At 39.4% G+C, this 26,373-nt stretch overlaps 1 protein-coding gene across 4 annotated transcripts in view; it reads left to right on the top strand.

Moving 5' to 3' along the window:
- Positions 1-1,356: 1,356 nt before the first annotated feature.
- SMAD9 (SMAD family member 9) overlaps positions 1,357-26,373 on the top strand; it is a 75,233-nt gene continuing 50,216 nt past the window's right edge. Inside the window, exons 1-2 of one of the 4 annotated variants that reach the window (XM_032880082.1) lie at positions 1,357-1,484; positions 10,998-11,206. The gene's annotated coding sequence lies outside the window, so the exon portion shown is untranslated. Of the gene's footprint in view, positions 1,485-1,562; positions 1,591-1,674; positions 1,696-10,997; positions 11,207-26,373 lie in introns of those variants that run through there. The other 3 variants (XM_032880084.1, XM_032880086.1, XM_032880085.1) reach the window with 3 other exon arrangements.

Raw genomic sequence — 26,373 nt, 5'->3', positions numbered from 1 at the left:
GGGCCATTTCTTTTCTCAGTAACATTGAAAACAAAACAAAAACAACGTGAGCCACAAGGTCACTAGTCCTGAGGATCTAATTAGTTTACTTGCCGTAAAGTGCACATCAAGTGTAACCTGTAGTTTTTAAGCTGTCCAAATGTCTCCTGGTGTTGCACACCCACAGCATTTTCAAACTTAACACCCAGCCTGGAGCAGAGGTAGAGGTAAATGGGCCAGGTGTAGAATGAGAGCTTAAACTCCGGTTTAAGGTTCAACCACAAACACTGTTTTAAACAAGGTCATTGCTCAACCACAACAGTATGGTAATGCAAAAATGGTATCTGCTGGGGAAAGAAAGTGCAGTGCTTTGAGAACTAGAAACAAGCAGGTAAATTCAAAGCCTTGCATTTACATTACATGGAGGACCAACTTTCCTATACACAGGAGCAAAGGGAATACTGTCTTCTTGTCACTTAATGCTACCTTTGCCTCTCCTGTTAAATGCCTTTTCCATGAAGAGGAACTAGGTGATGGGGAATCAAAGGCCATCAGTATGTTGGTGGCACTGCCTAAATGTATTCTGAGTGAGTTCTAGGAGTCCACAGTGACCTAAAAAAAGCAGGCTATCTAGGGGGTAGCCAGGCTCTGAGGCAAAAAGTTTGTACATTAACGTTGTTCAACGCCCATAAGGTTTTATCTTTATTAGATTAGATAATACTATGTATTATATGCTAGTCTGTTAAGCAAATAAATACACAAAAAGAAGTGACAATCCACATAATTCCATGACTAGTTTTTACCACCACTCACCACACACAGTGATTAGATTTTTTTCCGCCCAAGCCAGTACAAAGCAGTTGCCCTGGTGCAGTTGATGGGTGTAAGGATCCCTTTAGCCTGAAAAGCTAGTAAGCAATAAATGGCGAGTAACAGTAACCATCAGGGCCCAGAAACGTGTCAGAAAAATGCCTGGGGCGGGGCGGTTCAAACCGATTTGTTGATCCTGTATCTCTTGCTCTGGTAACAACTCTCCTTGGCCTCAGGCTCCAGGCAGACACAAGAAATCTCAGGGGTGGCGGAAGAGCGAGAGACGCGAGGTGACCCGGCTGGCGGGAGCCTCCCCACCGCGGCCCGCCATCGGGGCTTAGTCACCCACTGAGGCTAGGCTAGGGTCCCGCAGAAGGACCGGGAGGCAGCGCAGGGCCGCTCCGCAGCGCCCCCGCCGCAAGTTTCCGCGCACGTGGCCGCGGGGCGGGCCGCGCTCCCCCTGTCTCGCGGGCTCCCGGAGCGGCCAGGGCGCGCGGCGGCGGGCGGGGGCGGACCCGTGCGCAGGGCTCCTGGCCGCTTTCCAGGTCGGCGCACTAATACGGGCGATGAGGCTTCGCGGCTCCAGTCTGACTGACGCCGGCTGGGGCCGCCGCCGCCGCCGCCGCCGCCGCAGCCGCTGTCTCGGTCCCCGCCGCCGCCGGGCCCTGCAGCCTCTGAGCGCGCGCAGCCACGCAGTGAGTGCGCGGCGCTTGGAGCGGGCGACTGGGGACCCACGGCGGGGGGTGGAGGGGGGAACCGGACCTGGGGTGGGGGGAGGGATGAGTGGCATCGTGGGGACAGGTAAGAGATGCCCTCCCCAGCGCGTGCTGGACGAGTGCGCGCGCGTGTGTGTGTGCTTGTGCTGCTAAGTTGTTCTTCCCCGAGGGAAGTCTCCGAGGCCCTTTGGTGTGTGGCTTGGTTCTTTTAGTCTCCATCCCCGCATTTCTTGGCGGAGCCTGTTTGGGGTGGGGTGGGGCCGGAGGGGACAGCTCCGGAGAGTTGGCCGCGCGCCCTCTCCGCCGCCGCAGCCGTCCGGGCTGCAGGCACCTGGGACCTGTAGGAGGATGCTGGTCCCGGGGCGGGGGCGCCAGCCGAGCGGCGCTGTGGCCCAGGGCGTGGGCAGGGATGCGCGCTAGCTCTCCGGCGCCCGGACTGGGCACCGCGCGGGGGTCGAGCACCGAGGACAGGCGCCGCGGAGACCCAGACTCAGAGCTGAGTAACCGTTTGTTGTGGCCGAAAGTGGGGGGGCAGTGGAGAAATCGGGGTGGGGGTAGTAATTGTGACTCAGCTTGCCTCCCTGGCCTTCTGTCTCATAGGCTTTTTTACTCTGCTTACCTTTGAGGCACGCGAAGTGGGACGAAAAAAAAAGTTAGGAATGTTGTTCAAGTGTCTCCGGGCTAGCGCTTGGATTGTGTTGGGAGCTGGGATGTTTGTCTTTTCCTTCGCCTGCCATTCGGTGCCAGCTCTCCGCAGAGGGGAGGGGGGCGAGGTGGGGAACAGATACAGGAGACTAACTGACGCCAGCATTGTGATCGGAAGGAGGAGCGCGGGGAAAACATTTTTATGGATGGCTAATCGCTGACAAGTCTTCCCGTTACTATTCCTTCCTCCTCCCACCCTTGACAGTGGAAATTTCAAAGGATAATTTAGATAATCCTACGTTGACTTGTTTCTGGGTTGGAACTGGTACTTCTGAGAAATAGCCTACAAATAATGTATATCTAGTTTCGGAATAAAATTGCATGTTAAATTATTTACCCAGTAATTAACAGTCGGATGCACACCCACAGGACACTGTGGATTGCTTTTAATGGATCCAATTTACAAGTGTCATTACAGTGGTTTGCCAGATTTCTCGGATGATCTTTTGGAAGTGTGGTTTAGCAGGAATAAAGAGGATAACTGTCAAGTCATACGGCATTTAATAATGCTACCTCCTTGGCCATAACTGAGCACAGCTTTGGGGGCATCCTTCTGAGGGAGTGAAATGTTCATGCTACAAACAGATCTTCTGTCTTAGGAGTCCTGCCGGTGTGAGGGAATGCCATTGGATTTTTTTATTTTTAAAATAGCGGTCTATATTTAAAAAGGAAGTAAAAGTAAAGCCCAAACACATTCTCCAAACTCCACATTCAGTAAGTGAGTCTTTCTATGCTTGTAGGAAATCATGAACAAGATTTTGGACTGTTTTCAAATCTGTGGTTATCCAAGAAGGACACTGCAGATAAGAAAATGATGTAATAGTTTATAAATAGGGAACATTTAAAATATAATATGACAAAAGTTTAAAATAATATATCAGAAAAGGAACTTGTAGTGATAATAATTGCCTTCATTGATGGCAGGACAACTGTCTTTAGCAGATAGCCTTGAGCCTCTTAATCTCTTCTGACACAACCAACTCCCATTTTTATGCTTGACTGGCTATCTTTGTCCGAGTTGTTTTATGTTTCAGCTCTGTGGTTTTAAGCTATGTTTAAGAGAATGTCAACATATTCTTGACCTGAACAAACTCATTTTTATCAGTACAGTGTTTACTGAAGATCAAGGGTATAAACAAATTTTAGGTTAAACCCCTAAGTACTTTGTAGTTCCCACACCTTTGTTGTCAGTGTCTTAGAGTCAACATGAGCTATTAGACTTTTCTCCCTCTAAAATATTTTTCTTTTACTTCTATATCTTCAGTTAATGGCTAATCAGAGAATGTTTACAGATATCAACTACTGCATCCCTGATTGCCCAAGACATGGAATGAAAAAGAAGAGGTTTTCTTGTTTTGTTTTGTTTTTTAAATGAGACCTTGCCAAGGATATCTATAAGTAATAAACAACTGGCAAAATTATTTATCTTTTCTGTCCATGTGGTCAGTTGGAAGAGAAAAAAAATCTGTCAAATTATTTCATAAAGATTAAAATATTCACTTTCAGGGTTACAAATAGTTTAATTCTGATTAATGAGAGTGCAATTTCCTTTGCCAAATTGGAGAGCTCATGTCTCAGGAGTGGTCACTATAGCATGTAGGCAACTAACTAGTTTATATCTAACATTCCCTTTGCAATAAAGAAAACAGCAATTTCATCGTATACTGCTTTATTATGTCAGAAATAATACGTATCCAAAGAATGTATTTTGCTTTAAGGGAAGGTAAATGTTACAGAAAATGAAGACTTAAAATTTGCAAAACATACTAATTACAGTTTAAGCTTCTATCAAACCTTAGTGCAGATTTTGTTATTGCTTCTAACATTTGGAGAGGAATTCAGAAACAAGGAAGTGTCCAGAATAAGAGAATAAATATAGCAGTACATTGAAAGCATGAATCTCTTCAAACAGTTGTAATTTTAGGTTGTTGGATTTATATTTCCTTGGTTACTGTTGCTAGTGAGTTGAAAAGTTATTCTAAAGCAAAAAAAACCCAAAACAAAACAGGCAAACAATGAATTCATGAGTAGTTATAACAGTTTGAGTATGCTTTATAGATTTTTTTTCTGTTAAGCTCGTGAATGTTCATGTCGTGAGTAGTCACATAACAAAAAATAAATAATTATCCTTTAGCAATAAACTAACCTTTTAAAATAAATATTCCTGTAAATTGTGTCTCAAGGAACGTGTGCTAACTAATGTTGTTAAGATTTCACAATATCTGTTAGTATTAGAAGCCATTATACCGGTGAAAACTGGGTGTTAATCTTCCCAAGGGACTGCATCCTGACACTTGCACCCCAAACCATCCTGAACACCCTATACTACTCTCCTTTGGTGGCAGCCTCCAGCTGCCCCAGACCACTTTTCCAGGTTGATCTTACCCCTCCTTCTAGATTTTAAGCTGTCATTAAATTATTATAATTCATTATAATAATGAATTATAATTTCCCATCATGCCCTGTCTTTTCTCTGTATCTGTACTCATGCTAAGGCCTAAAATGCCATCCCCTGCTTCCCAGCGTAGTATCAGATCCCAAGGGATAGCTGCATCTTCCTCATGTTCTGTGGTCCTGTCCAGGTGCAGCCTTCACAAACTTTTTTATGGTCCCAGTCTCAGATGTCTCCTCCTTTGAGCTGCTGAACCTCTTTGCCTTTTCCAATCTTGCTTCATCTCGTCTTATATGAAGTTACTCATGTGCTAATTTATTTCTGCTAGTCAGTCAGTGCTTTCAAGATATGTGAAAGAAGGGACCATGCTTCATCTTTTCTATTCCCTTAATGCCGACCACAGTGCCTAGCATAGTGCTCAGTCAATAAATAGTAATTAAGTCACACATCTTTCACTGAACCCATGTTTTTTTTTTTCTGAAATAAAATCTGTAAAAGAGTTTCCCCCATACAGTACGTCTTAGCGGTGCATCTTTCAAGAAGCCAGTGTTGAACTTGAGCTGAGGACTTTGTTCAGAGGCTGTGGAGAGCTGGCCCTGAAAAGCCTCCAGTCCAGTCAAGCCTCTTCTGAGTATTGTGGCTGAGCATTACAGTCAGGAAAGCTTATGTGATACTCTTATTGCATTAGCAATTTTCCATATCAGATTCACTAAACACACAATGGAAACCATTTAGGAAAAAAAAACGAACAACAACAACAACCAAAAAAACCCAGATTTTGATGTGATATGACTACCACAATGAAACTCTAATGTGATTCCACAGAAAATCGCTAACACGATATGCTAACCCCTCTCCCCAGCCCCATAGCCACATAAAAATTGATACCGTTTTTAATGTATATGTTTAAAACTATGCTCACAAAAGAAAAAGTAGACCGCTACTGAGATGAATTTCTGTTTAGGTCAGGTTGGCTGTATAAAGGGTCTTACCAGCCTTGTTAGAGAACTGACTCTCCTTTCTGTTCCGTGCTCATTGCGTTAATAAACGATACTAAATCATTTCTTAAAATATGTCATATTATGTTAAGTGACTCAGAATTAATAGAGATAGTGTAATATAAAAATATAATTTGTGTATAAATATCATGCCCCTATAATACATTCAATTTTACAGTTTTAGTTGGGAAGTCTAATCAACTCAAAACCAATTTTCTGAGATTCAAAGAGAGTCTGACATAAAATTTAAATTCATAACTTAAGATGAAATGCAGAAACAGTAAAACAAATTATAAATGTGTATGTTCTGTTCTGTATCATTTTAGAAGTCATAAACACTGAAAAGATTTTGGTTCTTCCCCTTCATTCTCTAACCCATATTTAATTCAAAGATAAAAATTTAACCCATAAAATAAATGTAAAGGAGTCCTACAAAGTCTGATTTTTCTTATAAAGACAATTCTGATTTCTTTCTTGGGGGGGGTAGTATTAAATGTCAAATTTTTTCTCTCTTTTTTATTCTGAGTACCAGATATCACTGGTGGCATTGCTTTAGTATATGAATTTCCTCATGGGGAAATTTAATATTTGATCACTTCCCCTTCCCCTTTTTCAAATTTAATTTTGAAGGACTATACATGGAAAACATATATTCCTCAGTCATGAAATGGGTTTAGTGAAAAGTAGTCTTTGGCTTATAAACACTGACATCACTAAGGATGACCATTCATCCCAATTCTCCAATACCTGGAGAAAACTCGGTTTTCAACCACTGCACAAATAATCTGTAAAGTGCACATGTGCTCTGGGGGCCACCCAGGTGGGTTGACATTAGAGATTGCTTCTGAAACAACCTAGAGGGAGGCTTTGGGAGTAGTGGAAGTGTGAACACTGAGTAGCAACAGCTTACATTCATTGCTCCTGAGGGCACTTCCCCAGCTAGGCTGGGCCATGAGCTCACTTGATCCCAACCCTGCTTTATCCCAAGGAATATCTTTTTCCATGTAGCCTAATATTTTTCTTTTTTAATCTGTTAAATTGCTTGGAAGCTGGTCAAATGTAGATTTGCTTTAGTTAGTGTGTATGTAACTATGTTTTGATTTGATTTGATGAAATACAGACATTGTGACATGGGTAGGGTAAGAGATTGATTTGGAACTGTCGTTTGGGACCATTTATCAGAAGGCGTGAAGGATTTTTAACTTAAGTACTTGTGGGTTGTGGAAGGTCTGGAACAGATTTGCAGATTTTTTTTTTTTTTTTTTTTTTTTAATGGAGAGTTTGATGGATGGTGAAATTCAACTGAAGTGCTGGGAGTTGCTTTCTGAATTCTTGTATCTAAATTTAACTGACTTGGGAGCCACACATTTCAGAAAATAACTCCAAGAAGGATTCACAGATTCCATCAGAGTTTTCCATCTCATGGTAGAATGTTTGACTTCTCTTCACGCTTCACTCTAAATCCATTAATCCATATTCCTTTTTTTCTTTGCGGGGAATCACACAGGAGAGAACTGGAGTTTGACTGCGTAGGAAAAAGAGTTCATTGAAAATCTCGTGCATTGGGGTAGTTGTGAGGATTCAAGACACCTTAGCTTGGACAAGCTTACTCATGCCGAAGACTGACATTGCTTATTTGGGCTGGTGTCAGCAGTATTAGAGGCTAATTAGGAGTTCAGAGGGTCTCAGTGGGCTGGCCAGGGAATCTAATCAGCACTCAGAACATTGTTTGTCTGGAAAAATGAATTCCAGTTTCCAAATGACTCCCCAGAAATTGGCACAACATGTTCACAAAATGGCACTGCTGGTGATTAATGGTTATGAAGAATGATATGGGATTATTGTTAGTTATGATTAATGGTTTGATTAATGATATGAGTGACTATTAGAAGCCAGTGAATGTGGAAGATGAGAAAATGTGTTAAAGCTAAAGAGATATTAGTTCTCCTGTGGTTTTCCTTAACTTGTTGGTGCATTGATATTATTCTTTCCTTGTTATGTGGTGGTAGTAGAAATTCATTTCTGGGAGCAAAAATTAGATCAGATGTTTGTCAAAGAGAAACCTTTGTGTACAGAAATGCTTCCCTTAGGGCTTATTGGTTAATTGTGTTGACACAAAGCAGTCATTAGGTTTGGGCTATGTTTGCAAACAATGGCAAGTCAGTGCCTAGGTGTTACTTCAAAGGAGTGGCACTTCCTTTCTGTTGTCATTAATTTAAGTTGATTGCAAATACACTTTTTTTTCAGGACATTGTATGGATTATGTTTACGGTTTTAAAATGTGACTTTGTTGATGTAGTCATTACACTAGAAAGTCAAATAAAATCTGAGCAGCTTATATAGGTTTATTCATTCAATCATTGTTTACTCTGTAATTGCACTGCTAGAAGGCCCCTAACCCTAAGGACCATATAACAAAATAAAGTACCAAAGGAAAATAAAATCAGGATTTCATAGCCTAATTAGAAAGAGAGAGATCAGGAAAGCAAATATCAAAATATTTACCCAGTAGTTTCTTTATGCAAAAAAAAGGGGGGGCAATCTATTTGGATTTCTCTATATTTTTCCTGGTTAGAATTCCGTTTTTACTGTGTGTGTATTTTGAATCACCCGTGACAAGGATAATTACAGTGGTCCCATATGGGGTTTTAGGAGTCTAAATAAAAGTGAAATACAAAGTGTAAGGGGAATAGAGATTGTTGCACCAGCTCCTTGTTTATAACTGAAGGATGCTGAAGACATCCCTGGGCCTGGAATTGTACTAATGTGTCTGTGGGGACAAGAACCTTTGCTTCTCTGGTTTTCCCTCTTAACCTCTACTGGCTCAAGAGTGAGCATGCATGGCCCCTCCTACAGGAAGTCGCCCCTGGTCCTTTTAATAGCAGTTGTAATCTATCACCTGTCTGGCATTAATATGTTTAGATTCTGTCTCTGCTCCTGTCTCTACAACTGTACTATCGGAGAGAGAAGGGACCAGCATCTAACATAGGTGTCTGGCTCATCGCTGATACTTGCTTGATTTCATTTCTTCCTTCAACCACCATCCTTTCTCTTTCCTAAGATACTGTAGAAGAAGGCAGAAGGAAGGGTTAGGCATTTGGATTTTACTCTGTAGGCAAGAGAAAACTATTAAATTTTAACCTGTGGGTAAAAGAGAAATCCCCAAAGTGTTTGGACAGGTGAATCACATCATCAGATCTGTGTCTGAAGGAGATTAGAGACCAATGGAAGGGGCGTGGTGCTTCTAAATGGCCACATGGACACCTAGCAAAGCCGGTGAGATGGCAGTTGACACACCATCTCCACAGCTTCATGAATGTCTTTGGCAATTAAAAATCTGAACTTTGCCAAAGAGCAATCTTAAGCACAGTTATCAGTGATTCTTCTCCCTCAGTTTATAATCTCCACCACTCAAGCCGCCCTTGGTCAGGAAACTCAACCTCCTCCAACACACATGCATCAATAAAACTTTTAAAGTTACCCACACGCCATTTAAAAAAATATATTTAAAATATTATTTATAGCCATTTCACACTTTGCAGGTGTTTCCATACAGGTTAGTGTGCAATATGACGGCACCTTAAGTAGAAAGACTATTAAATGTACAGGAAGGAGGAAATGCATTATGTGGTTCTGCCTGTCCCAGGAGTTTGTTATCTTACATCAGCAAAGCAATGGGCTATAGGTCGAAAGGTAGCCTAATTACATAGGCCTTAATAATACTGTAGATATTGTTCTTTTTTTTTTTTTTTTTTTTAAAGATTTTATTTATTTGACAGAGAGAGATCGCAAGTGGGCGGAGAGGCAAGCAGAGAGAGAGAGAGAGAGAGAGGAGGAAGCAGGCTCCCCGCAAGAGCAGAGAGCCGGATGTGGGACTCGATCCCAGGACCCTGAGATCATGACCCGAGCTGAAGGCAGAGGCTTAACCACTGAGCCACCCAGGTGCCCCTGTAGATATTGTTCTTGATAATCACACTGGATTTTACCTTCATTCATGCAGCATTTATTGTATGCCAGACCTAATGTTAGGCAATTCAGACCATTCTGTGGCATAGCCTGGGGCTTTCCTGGGAGCTGGGTGTCTCTGGGGAAAACAAGTAACAAATATAAAGAAGCAAGTGTCCTCTGAGCTTTCAAGAAGGTATATATATGCCGGGTGCTGTGGAAGCCCAGAAGAGCTGTGGATAGATGATTAACGCTGCTGCCTGGGGCCGTGGGGGAGGTTTCCAGGATGTCACTGTGCACAGGCCCCAGGGCAGAGGGGAGGCAGTGAAGACAAAAGGAATGAGGATTGATGAGAGGGGAATGTAGTTTGAGGAGAAAGATTTTGAAGAGCCTTGTTTGAAAGTGACGTTAAAAGTACTAAATCTTACCCAGGATACTGTTTTGTTTTTTCTGTTTTTTTGGGGGGGTGGGGGGCCGGTGGTTTCCATGTAAAATATATAAATGCATGCGCATAGTAGAAATTTGGAGACAGAGTGCCTGGCTGGTTTAGTCAGCGGAGCATGCAACTCTTGATTTTGGGGCTGTGAGTTGGGGCCCCACATTGGGTATAGAGATTACTTAAAAGAAAATAAAATCTTCAGAAAAAAAAAAGAAACTGGACAAATCTATATATACATGTGACAAACATTTTATTTTTAAAGATTTTATTTATTTATTTGACAGACAGATCACAAGTAGGCAGAGAGTAATAAGGCAGGCAGAGAGACGGGGAAGCAGGCTCCCTGCTGAGCAGAGAGCCTGATTCGGGGTTCAATCCCAGGACCCTGGGATCATGACCTGAGCTGAAGACAGAGGCTTTAACCCATTAAGCCACCCAGGCGCCCCTACATGTATGTGACAAACATTTTAAAGCACAAATACAACACTTTTAATCCCAAGCCCTAGAAATCGTTTCCGTCCCATTCTGCTTCGGTCTCACAGCAAGGTGTGTCACTAAAAAATGTGACAGGATCTGCTCTGGACTTGGAATGACAGGGCAATAGTGGCCCAACAGGGAGGGTACTTTCTTGGGGGTGGGTGGATGTGGGGAGGCCCAGAAGGACAGACTCATGAGGGATGTCTGGGATGGGGCATAGCTACGAAATATGTGGGAGGGTCCATCCAGGGGATTTAATGACCTATTGAATGTGGCCTTGAGGAAGAAGAGAAATAAGATTTCCCTGGGGTTTTTCTGAGTTTTTTTCTTGCTTGGGCAAGTGTAGTGTTATACAGAATGGTTTTACTACCCTTAAAGTCCTCTCTGCTCTACCTGTCCATCCCTCCCTCTCCCCAGGTCTTGGCATGGAGTTCATTACTACATTGGAATGTATTGCATTTAAGGATCCTGGAGTGTAGAAGTCAGTGGTGGTCAAATTTTAATTAAAAAAAAAAAATTTTTTTTTTTTTTTTAAGTCAACAGGGCCCTTTTATCAAAGAAGCCTCATAAGTAAAGCTGAATGAAGAGGGCTGCTTTGGTGGATGGTGGCATCTGCAGAGGGACAGAGTCGAGAGCTTTGCCCTTCCCCTGGCGTCCAGCTCTGCCCTGCTGTCTTGCTGCTGCATCTGACCGAATCTTTCTGTGGTCTCCAGATTTCTGAAGAACACCGTTTACAAACTGCTCGGTAAGCAAGGCTGGAGCTGGAAGGAAGGTCTGGTCGTTCCCAGATCCAGTGACCTCAAACTCTTGTACTTCTGAGACCTGCTGTCTGTTTTTCAGTAGTTTTTCTGTTTGTCAGTTTGGTTTGGTTTGGCTTGTTTTGGTCCCTTTCCTTGGGGTCCAGCTGCCAGCTTCGATTTCGTTTTGCTGTCACGTGCCCCCAGGAGCATCCCCTCATCCTTCTCCCAGTGTGCTGCTCTAATTTGCTGTAAACTTGGAAATCATATAAACATGCTTGTTTAAACGTAGCCAAAAGCAGTTGCAAGTAGGTCCTGTGTGAGCTTTTCTGTGCAGACTCCGTAACACCTCTTTTGGCAGGTAGACATTTGCTTGTCGCTTGTTCTCAGTTAGGTTTTGCACAGGTGGAACTGCTGGATAGTCAAATTTTATACAGTGATCACCTCATGTCTCTCAGGGTCCGTTTATCTTCTCACCTTCTTCCTCAGAACTATATAGAAAGTATAAATTATGGCCTCAGAAATATCTGTCCCCTAGCCCTGCTGGGTGAATAGTAGCATTTCATGCTGAGTATGCAGAAAATGATGCCATTAAAAAAATAATAATAAATTTGATTCCTAATGCAATGCTAGTATGTTGAGATACTGTTTTTCTTTTTATGTGAACATTGATCCTCTTTTTTTCCTTTTTTTGCCTCTGATCTTTCTCTGAGGTTGTTTTACTTTATCTTTCTTCCTTTCTTCCTTTTTGTCACCTTTTACTTCTATAATAAGGCATGCAGGAGGAATAAGCAGAAGTAGAACTATTTGTTAATAATAAAAAATAGTTATCACATTAATTTACAGTTTTCAAACTGCTTTTGCATGCTTCCTCTCAGTACGAAAAGTAGTAATTTTTGTTCCAGTTTTGCAGCAGAGGAAACAGGATCAAAGTGGTTAATTACTTAACGGTCACACTTAGTGATGGAGCTAGCATTCGGACTCAAGTCTTCTTCGTCCAAATATTCATTATATCATGTTGCATCCTGTTCCTGGAGACACTAGTTACCTTGTGGGCCCTTTCAAACTTGAATAATAAAATACCACATTTGTGGGGTGGTATATAACATCTCCAAGCATATGCTGACAATGTGAAGAACATAGTGTGGAATGCTAGAAACTTAGGCTGTAATCTTTCCAAGACAGTGTTGATGTTCTCTTACAACAGTCTTATGAGTTACTTACCCTTAATTTTTTTTTTTTTAGGCTTTTATTTATTTATTTGGTGGAGAGAGACACAGCGAGAGAGGAAATACAAGCAGGGAGAGCAGGAGAGGGAGAAGTAGGCTTCTGGTTGAGCAGGAAGCCCGATGTGGGGCTCGATCCCAGGACACTGGGATCATGACACTTAATGATTGAGCCACCCAGGTGCCCTTAATCATGTCCTAAATATTGAGAATACTACTTTAATAAAAATTTATAGCATTCTGAATCTACTTTAAAAGCAGCCCAAATGATTAGGCATGTTTGTTAGAGCCCCTGTTTGCTGCTCTAATGTCTATTCCTCTTTCCTTTCATGACATTTGTCATAAATAAAATATCAAACAGGCAAAAGAATCATAATTCTGTCTCCAAAAGAAGTGGTACTCTGCAACAATAAAAAATTATCTTTATTTATTTTTTATTTGTTAAATGTATTTTTTTAAAGATTTTATTTATTTATTTGACAGAAATCACAAGTAGGCAGAGAGGTAGGCAGAGAGATAGAGGAGGAAGCAGGCTCCCTGCTGAGCAGAGAGCCCCATGTGGGGCTTGATCCCAGGACCTGGGATCATGACCCGAGCTGAATACAGAGGCTTTAACCCACTGAGCCACCCAGGTGCCCCAGTCTTTATTTTAAAAAATAATTCTAAATCTCCACTGAAACTTAAGAAATAATGTCCAGTCAACATTGACTTTCTAGTTGAAAAATCAAACTAGATGAGTGGTCGAAAGAACCGTATCCCAGGGATTCAGGTGAATGTAAATCAAAACTTTCCCAGTGGCTTATTATTAAGTATAAATGCCGATGACACCTCATGTCATGAGCACAAGCCTGCCTAGTATGGTAACCCTGTCTAGGTTTAGTCAGAGCACATCATTTTTAGTCAGGGCCTTTTGTTTTATGTGAAATTCAGTATTAACATAAAAAGAAATCAAAGTGTTTTTTGGAGTTCTGTTTTAAAATGAGATTGCATAGGGCACATGGGTGGCTCAGTCATTAAGCATCTGCCTTCGGCTCAGGTCGTAATCCAGGGGTCCCGGGATCGAGTCCCACATTCTCCCTTTCCCACTCCCCTTATTTGTGTTCCCTCTCTCGCTGTGTCTCTCTCTGTCAAATAAATAAAATCTTTAAAAAATAAAAAATAAAATAAAATGAGATTGCATGTGTGTGTTAGGCATTATGAGGGTTTTGATATATTTGTGGGCTTTTATTGAATGTGACTCATGCAGTCATTACATAGTGACTCTGGGCCACAGTTAATCCGAATCCAGAAATGAGGATTAAAAATTAACTTCAGATATTCTTGTACTTAGTTGTATATTGTAGGATAAATTTATTAACCCAATAATATTTTCTTGCAGTAGATTCTGTTACATTCTTATTCCAGGAGGGATCGTAAAGTTTTATGAAAGAGTGAATTTCAAAATCTGTGGACCTTCTAATGGATTTGAAGTCATATAGGTTTTGGACTATTAGTAGATTTTAATACAACTTCAAATATCAGGTTTGGGGTACCTGGCTCAGTTGGTTAAGCATTGGACTCCTGATTTTGGCTCAGGTCTTGATCTCAGGCTCTTGAGATCAAGCCTCAGGCTGCCTGCTTAGTGCAGAGTCTGCTTGTCCCCCTTCCCCTACCTCTTTACTCCCCTCCTCCCCTCCTTCTCCATTCCCACCCCACACACATGCTTTCACTTTTTCAAATAAATAAAATCTTTTAATAAAAAGAAAATCTTTAATAAATACACATCAGATGTATTGGTGCATGGAAAGATTTAGATTTCTGCTTTCTTTCCGAATGCTCACAGTTGAATCGATGGATGTTTGTTGAACGCAATTATTTGTTTTCAAGGAATTTTATAGTTTATATTACAAAAATAATATAAATTCCAAGAAAATAAAGCTCAATAATGTTGATTGATAGTATACAAAATTGGTATTGGCTGGTTCTGGGATAAAAAATACACTTCGTTTAAAAAATAAGCTTTCTGGACATTGTTCCATATTTTCCCTTTTTTCTTAGTGTAGAAGCAAATGATACTTTAAAAATAGTACTTCCTTTCTCTCCTAAGCTATGGCCATCAGAGAAAATTGATATGTTTACATGAATCAGCATTAAGTGGAAGAAAGGATCTGAAAGGCAGGCAGAATGCCAGACAGTGTACAAAACTGTGCTTGTCTTTCACTGAGTATGGGCTTTGGAAGAAGATTATCCTATATAATTGGGCCTGGGGTATGTGTGATTTCCTAGCATTTTATGTTATGGGGGATTCTAGTTACTTTCAAGGCTTCCTTGTACCAATGGCACATTATTTTCCATCTCAAAATTAGATAAAAAAAAAAAAAACCTCAGATTTTTGTAGAGGGAGACATTATTTGTAAAATCCCTTGAAGGTAGTGATGAAGCAAATTATTATAACATTTGGAGTAAGTTTTTTCTTTATTGTGGTAAAAATACATAAAATTTACCATTTTTACCACTTACGTATACAAATCAGTAGCATTAAATTCATCACATTATTGTGCAACGATCACTACCAGCCTTCTCCAGAACCTTTTCATCCTCCCACACTGTAACTCTGTCTCCATTAAACAGAACTCCCCATTCCCCTTTCTCCCAGTTCCTTGTAACCTCTGTTCTACTTTATATCTTTATAAACCTGCCTATCCTAGTTACCTCATATAAGTGGAGTCAAACAAAATTTGCTTTTTTGTGTCTAGCTCATTTTATTAGTATAACATCTTCAAGTTTTATTCATTATGTAGCCTGTATCAGAATTTCCTTCCTTTTTAAAGCTGAATATTATTGCATGGTGCATATCTACCACATTTTGTTTATCCGGTCATCTGTTCGTGGACGCTTAGATTGTTTCCCTCCTTTTGGCTGTCGTGAGTAATACTACTGTGAATACTGGTGTACAAGCATCTGAATACCTGTTTTCAGTTCTTTTGTGTGTATATATCTAGGAGTGCAATTACTGGGTCATTTGGTAATCCTACATTTAATTTTTGAGGAGCTGCCAAACTGTTTAACACAGAGGCTGAGCCATTTCTTATTCTCATTAACAATACACAAAGATTGTCCTTTTCCACATCCTTGCCAAGACTTTTAAGTTTCTGTTTTGTTGATCATAGCCATCCTAATGATTATGAAGTGGTATCTCATTGTGGTTTAGATTTGCATTTCCCTAATGACTATTGATGTTATGATGTTATCATGCAATCATATTGTTGACCATTTATATATCTTCTTTGGAGAAATGTCTATTCATAGTGCTTTGTCCACTTTTGAATTATGTTTGTTTTTGGTTGTTGAGTTATAAGAGTTCTTTATATATTCAGGATGTAAATCCTTATCAGCTGTATGAGTTACATGCATGTTATTTTGAATGGAAAATTTCCAAAAAATCTTGTAAATATATTTTCCACCTACTTTTGTATGTGATTTTTTACATTTAAGAATTAATTCACAACATGTGGTCATATAAATGAAGGGAATCACATATTTTTTTTTAAATTCTTTGCTTTTAAAACCTACCAGCCTTAGATCACATTAATTTTGAACAAATCAAGGTTAGATTAGAGCATATCTAGCCAGGATAAGAGATCACAATTCAGTGTGTGGTATAATTTTCAGTGAAACAGCATTTAAACTGCAAATGAAGTTAGAAGGGAGATTTGGCCTTTGTAGGTTTAGAAATTTGGATCACTGAAGAAAAATTAGCTGTCATCTTTTAGAGTCTGTTTTTTCCCCTCAGTGTCCTCCTTATTTAAAAATGTTCATGAGAGTTGTAAAACACCTACATGAGAAATAGGAATTTTTAAGACTTGGTTCTAGTTCCACTTTTGACATATTGATGTATTGATAGTGTTGAAACTCCAGAAACAACTAAACCGAAAACTAAGGACATTAAAAAAAGTTTAAGACCTTTTGAACAGGAAAAGGATGATAGATATTTTTAGTCTCACTTATAAATAGAATCTAAAAAAAAAACAAAAACAAAAAACCAGATATATAGAATAGATATGTGGTTGCTGGAGGCTGGGGATGTGATGTGGTCAAAATGGGTGAAGGGGACAAACTTCCAGTTATAAAATAAACTATGGAATGGAACGGAATGGTGAGATAGTTAATACTATTGTATTCTATATTTGAATGTTGCTAAGAGAGTAGATCTTAAAAGTTACATCACAAGAAAAAACTGGTGACAGATGTCAACTGTGCTTACTGTGATCAGTTTGTAATATATACAGTATTGAATTACTGTGTTGTACATCTGAAATGAATATAATGTTTTATGTCAATTATATCTCAATCAATGGAGATTATAGGAAGAAGAGATTAGGGGAGAGAAAGAACAGGATTAGAGGGGAATGACCAGGAGTCAATTTCAAGAAATAAAAATCTAGCAGTGCCTCCTGGCATTGAGGGCAGGACAATTCTTTGTTATGGGAGCTGTTCTCTGAAATGTTTAGCAGCATCTCTGGCCTCTGTGCCCTAGATGCCAGTGGGACCCTCTCCCTCCAGCCAACTTGTGGAGCCAGAAATGTCTCCAGACATGGCCAGGAGACTCACAGGGAGCGAAGTCATCCCTCAGAGAGAACCAATAGTCTAGGGTGATGAGAGCCTGAGCTGAGTTCTAACAGCAGAATGGTGATGAAAAGGGGGGGAAAAAAAGAAGGCGAAATTTTGAGTAGAGGAGAGGAAGAAATTTTCTGGTAGTTAAAATTTATTAAACATCTACTATTTCCCAGGCATCGGCACTAGGTGACATAGTCATTTAACATAATTAGTAATAAATATTTATTAAATGCCAATCTTGGGCAAAACATTGGTGCTACAGAGGTGAGCAAGACAGTCAAGTTCTTAAAGACTCTCTCATTTAATAGAAGAGAGATATATGAACAAACAAGTTATGATCCAAAGTGAAAATCGTCATGTGTATAAGTTACTGACTGAGAGGAGAATTCCATCTGGGGAAGTCACAGAGGCCTAAGTGACCTGAGCTGCATTTGAAGGAGAAATAGCAATTTCGCCTGCTGGAGTGGATTTTGTAGGGGTGGTAGTGAACTGCCCCATGGTCTTTTTTTTTAGTTGCTAAGATGAAGACCAAGTTGAGGCAAAACTCTCTCCAGGCTGTCACTGCTGTCCACGGAATAAAACTCCCAGGCGGTAATTAAACCTAGGATGATTGCCTGGGGCAATTGTGCATTTTCCCTGAGGCTTGAGTAGAGCAATTAGCACCTGGCAAATCCCAGAGCTCTGCAGTTTTAGTGCTAGTTTATATATTTCACATACTGTGTTAAATCATCATCAGCGCCAAGAGGATAAGGAGATGCATATCTAAATCCCCTAATAAGTCAAACTCTGCCAAATTATATTAATAACACTTTGTTGATTTTGAACAGGTTAAATAAGAGGCATATTTGCATCATGTGGTTAACAGTTTCTTTTTTAACCAGTAGGTGTGCTGTAATGGAACCTAGAAACAGATGGAACCAGATGGCTTTATTTGTGGAGTGGCATGTATTGTTTAATCTCATGGCAGCAGTATTTGCTATTATGTAAGAAAAATACAATTATTCAGTGACAGTTTATATAATATATATTCAAGAGGAATGATCTCTTCATCCTTCCTTAATGATTTACATTTTAAAAATTTTGCAAATTGAAAAAGGTAACGAACACCAAAGAAAATTTGCCAACGCATTTATCGTAAGCTGTTCTACATGTACTCTAGCTCTGCTCTTTATTCACTGGCTTGTGTCCCATTAGTAACAATAGTGTTCAGACTTGCTGATGTCACTACCCAGTTATTTCATTTGACTAAATGTGATAGATGTATTTATTTAAGATTTTGTTCAGAATTTTTTTTTAAAGGTCAGTATGGCACTTACACATTTCAAGGAATGTTGTGTGATATGATTGTGAAATTACATTAACTTATCAACAGTACTTATTTACATATGCTAAAAGCTGTGCAGACTCTTGAGATAAGATGCAAAAGCTAGTTGTCCTTTCAGTCCACAGAAAACAATTCATGGTTATTCATTCTGTTTCATCTTATCTTCAAAAAATATAGAATGTTCAACATGACATTAACTACATGATTTTTAGTTTTAGTACATTTGAATTGCAGAAGACTGACTCATACACCAGAATGGTTACTGCTGCTCATGCCCTCCTGCCAGTATGGTTTTGAAAGGGTCTCTTGGCACTGGAGCCTGAGGCCTTAAGTCGCCCCTCCTTCCTGCCCTTTCAACTCTTCTTTGACCAGAGTTGCTCAACCGTGGGTATCTCTTCCTCTCCTCACCTCTCCTCCTCCCACCCCCACTCTTTTCTGGGAGCTGTGAATGATTCTATCTTCCCAAGAGCTCATTCATTCATTTAGCAAGTAGTAAACTCCTGCTACATGCTAGGCTTTAACTCTATGTGCTGGGGTGCCGAGGTGGACAAAAAATTCACATCCTCATAGAGTTTGTGTTGAGGGGAGGAAAAAGAGACAATGAACAATCAAAATGAGTAAAATGCAAAGCAATCTCAAAAAGGGTGAACAAAGTTGGAAAGCTCACACTTCCTAGTTTGAAACATCTTAGAAAGGTACAGTAATGAACACTGTGGAATTGGCAAAGGATAGGCATAGAGATCAATGGAATAGAATTTAAAGTCCAGAAATAAATCCGAGCAGCTGTGGCCAACTGATTTTTGACAGAGGTGTTAAAACCATTCAGTAGTGAAAGAATAGTCTCCAACAAATGTTACTGGGAAAACTGGGTAGCCATATGCAAAACAATGAAGCTGACCCCTACCTGACACTATTTCCAGTTAACTGAAAGTGATGAATGACCTAAATATAAGAGTTGAAACCATAAAGTTCTTTGAGGAAGTCATAGGGGCTAATCTTTGTGACCTTGGATTTGGCAGTGGATTCTTAAATATCATACTAGAAGCATAAGCAACAAAAGAAAAAGTGAATAAATTTGACATCAAAATTAAGAACTTTTGCACTTCAGGGAGCATTATCATGAGAGCAAAAAGGCAACATATAGAAAGAGGGTAATATTTGCAAATCATATATCTCAGTATTTATATATCCAGAATATATTTTTTAAAAGCTAAAAAAAAAAAAAAACCTCATAAAGCAACATAAAAAAACAACACAATTTAAAAATGGGGTGGGGGCCTGGGTGGCTTAGTCGGTTAAGCATCTGAATCTTGATCTCAGGGTTGTGAGTTCTAGCCCCGGTTGAGCTCTATTCTATGCTGTGGAGCCCACTTTAAAAATAAATAAATAGATAGATAGATAGATAGATAAAATATGTAAGGGACTTGAGTGACATTTCAGAAGATATACCAATGGCCAATAAGCTTGTGAAAACATGCTCAACACTACTAACCATTAAGGAAATCGAATGTAAAATGGTTCAGCTGCGGTAGAAAATAGGTTGGCAGTTTCTCAAAATGTTAAGCATAAAATTACCATATGATCCAGCAGTTCTCCTAGGTTTATACCCAAAAGAATTGAGAAGAGGGGCTCAAACAAATACCAGTACACAAATGTTCATAGCAGTACTATTTATTATAGTCTGAAAGTAGAAACAATTCAAAGGTCAATTAATGATTGACTTGATGAACAAATTGCTATATATATATATATATATATATATATACATACACACACATACACACTCAATGAAAAAATATTAGCCATAAAAAAGAATGAAATACTGATATCTACTACCATCGGGATGAACTCTGAAAACATGTCAAGTGAAAGAAGCCAGATACAAAGGCCAGGTATTGCATGATTCCATTTATATGCAATAAGCAGAATAGGTTACAGCCATAGAAATAGAGCACAAGTAGAATATTACCAGGGTCAGGGGCCTGAGGTTGGGGGCAGGACCTAGAAATAAGGAGAAATTGTATAATAGCTATAGGGTTTTACTTTGGGGTGGTGGGAATGATTTGGAATTAGAGGTAGTTGCACAACATTGTAAATGTACTAACTGCCACTGAATAGTTCACTTTAAAATGAATGATTTTATGTAATGTAAACTTCACTTTAACATAATTTGGAGAGGGGCACCTGGGTGGCTCAGTGGGTTAAAGCCTCTGTCTTCAGCTCAGGTCATGATCCCATCGGGCTCTCTGCTCAGCAGGGAGCCTGCTTCCCCCACTCTTTCTCTGCTTGCCTCTCTGCCTACTTGTGATCTCTGTCTGTCAAATAAATAAAAATATTTAAAAGAAAACATAATTTGGAGAAATAAGTAAAATATGTGGTATGTTAATCACACATCTCTTGGGAAAAATAAAACAAAAAAATTTTTAAAAAATTAAAAAAAGAGGGGGCGCCTGGGTGGCTCAGTGGGTTGAAGCCTCTGCCTTCAGCTCAGGTCATGGTCCCGGGGTCCTGGGATCGAGCCCCACATCGGGCTCTCTGCTCAGCGGGGAGCCTGCTTCCTCCTCTCTCTCTGCCTGCCTCTCTGCCTACTTGTGATCTCTGTCTGTCAAATAAATAAATAAAATCTTTTAAAAAATAAAAAATTAAAAAAAGAAAGCAAAAAAACAAAGTGAAAGAAGGTGAGGGGGCTTCAAATTAAAATAGAGGGAACTATTATAACACTGCATGTTAACTAGCTAGAACTAAAAGAGAAACTGAAAAAGAGTACATTATCTTAATGAACACTGACTAATGCGTAGAATTGTTGAATCATTGTTTTGCACACCTGAAGCTAACATAAAATTGTATGTTAATTGTACTGGAATTAAAAATTAAGTAAATAAAAAATTAAAAATAACGGCAGGAAGGCAGGGAAGGCTTCTCTGAGATGACATGAGTAAATTCTGAAGGAGATGGAGGAGAGAGAGAGCCCCATGATGGAAGAGCATTGTAGAAACAGAAATACCCTGGGGTAGTTGCAAAGCTGGCATATTCAAGACAAAGTGAAGAGGCAGCTGTGGAAGGAGTAGAGGGAGCAAAGGAGGAAGTAGAAGGAAAAGAGGTCAGGGAGGTAACGGGTGGATGCTCAAGGAAGGGTCATTCTAACATGCCACCAGCGTTGAGAAGTATAGTGCTGCAGGGTCTTGTAGACTATTGGAAGGACTTCAGCTTTTATTTGGAGTGAATAGAACCTTTGGAGGATTTTGAGCAGAGAAGGATCATGAAATTGACTTGTGTCTTAATAGGGTCAACCAGGCTGTTGTGTTAAGGACAGACTCTGAGGAACAAGTGTAAAAACAAGAAGACCATTTAGAAGCTCAATATCATAATTTAATAAAATGTTGTTATGACTCTGCTTTTCCCATACTCTACAATTTCACCCAAACTATCATTTCCTTTCCCCCTTAAGTGCTGATAAATTTGGGACTAAATCGCTTTGGTTCAGCCTTGTCCTCTGAGCTGTACCTAAGTGCCTAATGAATTCCACTTTGAAACAGTGCTTTTCCTGATCCTCTACCCACCTTACCACCTCAGACCCATATATCCAAAATAGACTTCATTACATCTGCCTGATACCCAACTTCAACTCCTCCTGAATTTGTTAATGAATGATATACCATCACCCATGTGCCCAAATAATCTGGACTCATCCTAGTCTCTGAATCTCAATAGTCAAGATTTTTTTATATTCTAAATTTTTTACTTTTTCATATAAATTACAAGTCACTAAATCAAGTTATACAAAAAAATACTACTGGGAATTTGGTCAAAATGGCATGGCATCTATGAAATGATTTGGAGAGAACTGAAATCCTAACACTATTGAGTATATAAATTCATGAATATGATATAACTCTTAATTTTTTTCTGCAGTATTTTGAAGTGTTTTGCAATTTTCATTCTAGAATTTTCTGCAGTGTTTTGCAGTTTTCATTCTAGAGTTCCTGCCCATTTTTTGATTAAATCTATTCTTAAGTGTTATATGGTTTTTGATGGTATTATAAAATGCTTTCACTTATTTCATTTTCCACTTGTTTGCTGCTAGTAAATAGGAATACAATTGTTTTTGTACATTTACCTTTTATCCTGCCACTTGTTAAATTTGCTAGTTTCCTTTTTTTAAAAAAATAGATCCTATAGGGTTTCCTGTGTTTTTATTTCTGTTTTCTGTGCATATCAACAGTTTACACCTTCTTTCCTAAGCTTTATGCCAGTTTTTTTTTTTTCCCTTGCTTTGTTTCCAATCTCAGTGGAAATTATCCATGTTTCATCACTAATTCTGCTGTTAGTTATAGGCTATTGTAGTTGTCCTTTAAAGATTATGGAAGTTTCCTCCTATTTTTAGTTTGCTGGGAGTTAATAGTATCTTAAAACTCATGAATGAGTAGTGACTTTTGCCAAATGCTTTTTTGGCATTTATTAAGATGATAATATGGTAGGGTGCCTGGGTGGCACAGTTGGTTAAATCTAACTCTTGGTTTCTGGTCAGACCCTGATCTCAGGGGCTTGGAATCAAGCCATGCATTGCGCTCTGCACTTAGCAGGAGTTGGCTTGACTTTCTCTCTCCTTTTCCCTCTACCCCTACCCACTGCATGTGCACACTCTCTCTATCCCATTCTCTCTCAAATAAATAAATCTTTTTAAAAAATGATAATACAGCATTTTTTCCTTTATTCTGTTTATATAGTGAAGCATGTTGATTTATTTTCAAAGGTGATACCAATCTTGCGTTTCCTGTGTTAGATCCCACTTGGTCATGAGGTGTTAAACTTTTTAATACTGCTGGATGTGATTTGCTTATATTTTGTTAAGGATATTTACATCTGTGTTCCTGAGTGATATTTGCCTGTGTTTTCCTATAATATCCTAATCAGATTTTTGTTTCAGGATTATGGTGGTCTTATGAGTTGGGAAGTTTCCTTCCTTTTCAATACTCTGAAAAATTTGTTTTTCTATTATTTCTTCTTTAAATGTTTGATAGAATTTGCCAATGAAGGCATTTAGGCTTGATGATCTCTTCCAGGGAAAATTTTTAGCTGTGAATTAAATTTCTTTAACAGATATAAGGCTTTTCAAAATTTCAACTTCTTTCTCTGTATATCAAAAATTAACTATGTTGTATACATCTGTGTAACCCACACCGTTATTAAGACATAGGACATTTCTATCACACCCAAAGGTTCCCAGTAATGAACTTTGGGTAAATAAGTCTTTGTAATTCAGGCTCTGTATGAATTAAGAAATTATAACTGAAAATGAAAATGTAATGTAACTTTTTTACCAATCATATGTTAGCTTTATTTCATTAACATTTATACAAATAGGGGAAAAGTAGAAATTAAAAAAATAGATGTTCTTCTAGATTATCAAAACAAGTTATCAAATTCTTCATTTTTCTTTTACAGGTAAACAGTTTTTATTGTAACATTATTTAAAATAAATATAAATGGGAAATAATCTAGAAACCAAAACTGTGAAGCAATTGCAGAAGAGCCAGATATAGACATATAATATACATCTGTTAGCTTCAAAAATGTGTGAAAAGTTTTATTATATATTGTTATTGTTTTATTTCATTTTGTTTATCTGTGTATTTGTCTAAGTTTTTATTTCAATTCTAATTTGTTAACATATAGTGTAATATTGGTTTTAGAAGTAGAATTTAGTGATTCATCACTTCCATATAACACCCTGTGCTCATCACAAGTGTCCTCCTTTTTTTTTTTTTTTTAAGTAGTATGGACATTTTTTTTTAAATTTTTTATTTCTTTTCAGCGAACAGTATTCATTGTTTTTGCACCACACCCAGTGCTCCATGCAATTCGTGCCCTCCCTAATACTCACCACCTGGTTCCCCCAACCTCCCACCCCCCGCCCCTTCAAAACCCTCAGGTTGTTTTTCAGAGTCCATAGTCTCTCATGGTTCACCTCCCCTTCCAATTTCCCTCAACTCCCTTCTCCTCTCCATCTCCCCTTGTCCTCCATGTTATTTGTTATGCTCCACAAATAAGTGAAACCATATGATAATTGACTCTCTCTGTTTGACTTATTTCACTCAGCATAATCTCTTCCAGTCCCATCCATGTTGCTACAAAAGTTGGGTATTCATCCTTTCTGATGGAGGCATAATACTCCGTAGTGTATATGGACCACATCTTCCTTATCCATTTGTCCGTTGAAGGGCATCTTGGTTCTTTCCACAGTTTGGCGACCGTGGCCATTGCTGCTATAAACATTGGGGTACAGATGGCCCTTCTTTTCACTACATCTGTATCTTTGGGGTAAATACCCAGTAGTGCAATTGCAGGGTCATGGGGAATCTCTATTTTTAATTTCTTGAGGAATCTCCACAGTGTTCTCCAAAGTGGCTGCACCAACTTTCATTCCCACCAACAGTGTAAGAGGGTTCCCCTTTCTCCACATCCTCTCCAACACATGTTGTTTCCTGTCTTGCTAATTTTGGCCATTCTAACTGGTGTAAGGTGGCATCTCAATGTGGTTTTAATTTGAATCTCCCTGATGGCTAGTGATGATGAACATTTTTTCATGTGTTTGATAGCAATGAAGACATTTGTATGTCTTCATTGGAGAAGTGTCTGTTCATATCTTCTGCCCATTTTTTGATATGATTATCTGTTTTGTGTGTGTTGAGTTTGAGGAGTTCTTTATAGATCCTGGATATCAACCTTTGTCTGTACTGCCATTTGCAAATATCTTCTCCCATTCCATAGGTTGCCTCTTTGTTTTGTTGACTGTTTCCTTTGTTGTACAGAAGCTTTTGCTCTTGATGAAGTCCCAAAAGTTCATTTTCGCTTTTGTTTCCTTTGCCTTTGGAGACATATCTTGAAAAAAGTTGCTGTGGCTGATATCGAAGAGGTTACTTCTTATGTTCTCCTCTAGGATTCTGATGGATTCCTGTCTCACGTTGAGGCCTTTTATTCATTTCGAGTTTATCTTTGTGTACGGTGTAAGAGAATGGTTGAGTTTCATTCTTCTACATATAGCTGTCCAGTTTTCCCAGCACCATTTATTGAAGAGTCTGTCTTTTTTCCACTGTATATTTTTTCCTGTTTTGTCGAAGATTATTTGACCATAGAGTTGAGGGTCCATATCTGGGCTCTCTACTCTGTTCCACTGGTCTATGTGTCTGTTTTTATGGCAGTACCATGCTGTCTTGGTGATCACAGCTTTGTAGTAAAGCTTGAAATCTGGTAACGTGATGCCGCCAGTTTTATTTTTGTTTTTCAACATTTCCTTAGCAATTCGGGGTCTCTTCTGATTCCATACAAATTTTTGGATTATTTGCTCCAGCTCTTTGAAGAATACCAGTGGAATTTTGATCGGAATGGCATTAAAAGTATAGATTGCTCTAGGCAGTATAGACATTTTAAAATGTTTATTCTTCCGATCCAAGAGCATGGAATGGTCTTTTATGTCTTCTTTTTTTTTTTTTTTTAAGATTTTATTTATTTATTTGACAGACAGAGATCACAAGTAGATGGAGAGGCAGGCAGAGAGAGAGGGGGAACAGGCTCCCTGCTGAGCAGAGAGCCTGATGTGGGACTCGATCCCAGGCCCCTGAGATCATGACCTGAGCCAAAGGCAGCGGCTTAACACACTGAGCCACCCAGGCGCCCCCAATTAAATATTTTTAAAAATTCAAACTCATACTTTTTTGTAAGTACCTATCCATGGATGAATAGGCAGAACAAAATACCTAAAAATAAGTTCAAGGGCACCTGGGTGGCTCAGTCGGTAAGTGTCTATCTTTGGCTCAGTTCATGATTCCAGAGCCCTGGAATCGAGCCCCGCATTGGGCTCCCTGGTCAGCGGGAAGCCTGCTTCTCCCTCTCCCACTCTCCCTGCTTGCGTTCCTTCTCTCACTGTGTCTCTCTCTGTCAAATAAATAATGAAATCTTCGGGGCGCCTGGATGGCTCAGTGGGTTAAAGCCTCTGCCTTTGGCTCAGGTCATGGTCTCAGGGTCCTGG

Source organism: Lontra canadensis, unplaced genomic scaffold (assembly GCF_010015895.1).
Source record: "Lontra canadensis isolate GAN:19392208 unplaced genomic scaffold, GSC_riverotter_1.0 scaffold67, whole genome shotgun sequence".
Lineage (NCBI taxonomy): Eukaryota > Metazoa > Chordata > Mammalia > Carnivora > Mustelidae > Lontra > Lontra canadensis.
This window is presented reverse-complemented; position numbering and strand designations above follow the sequence as displayed.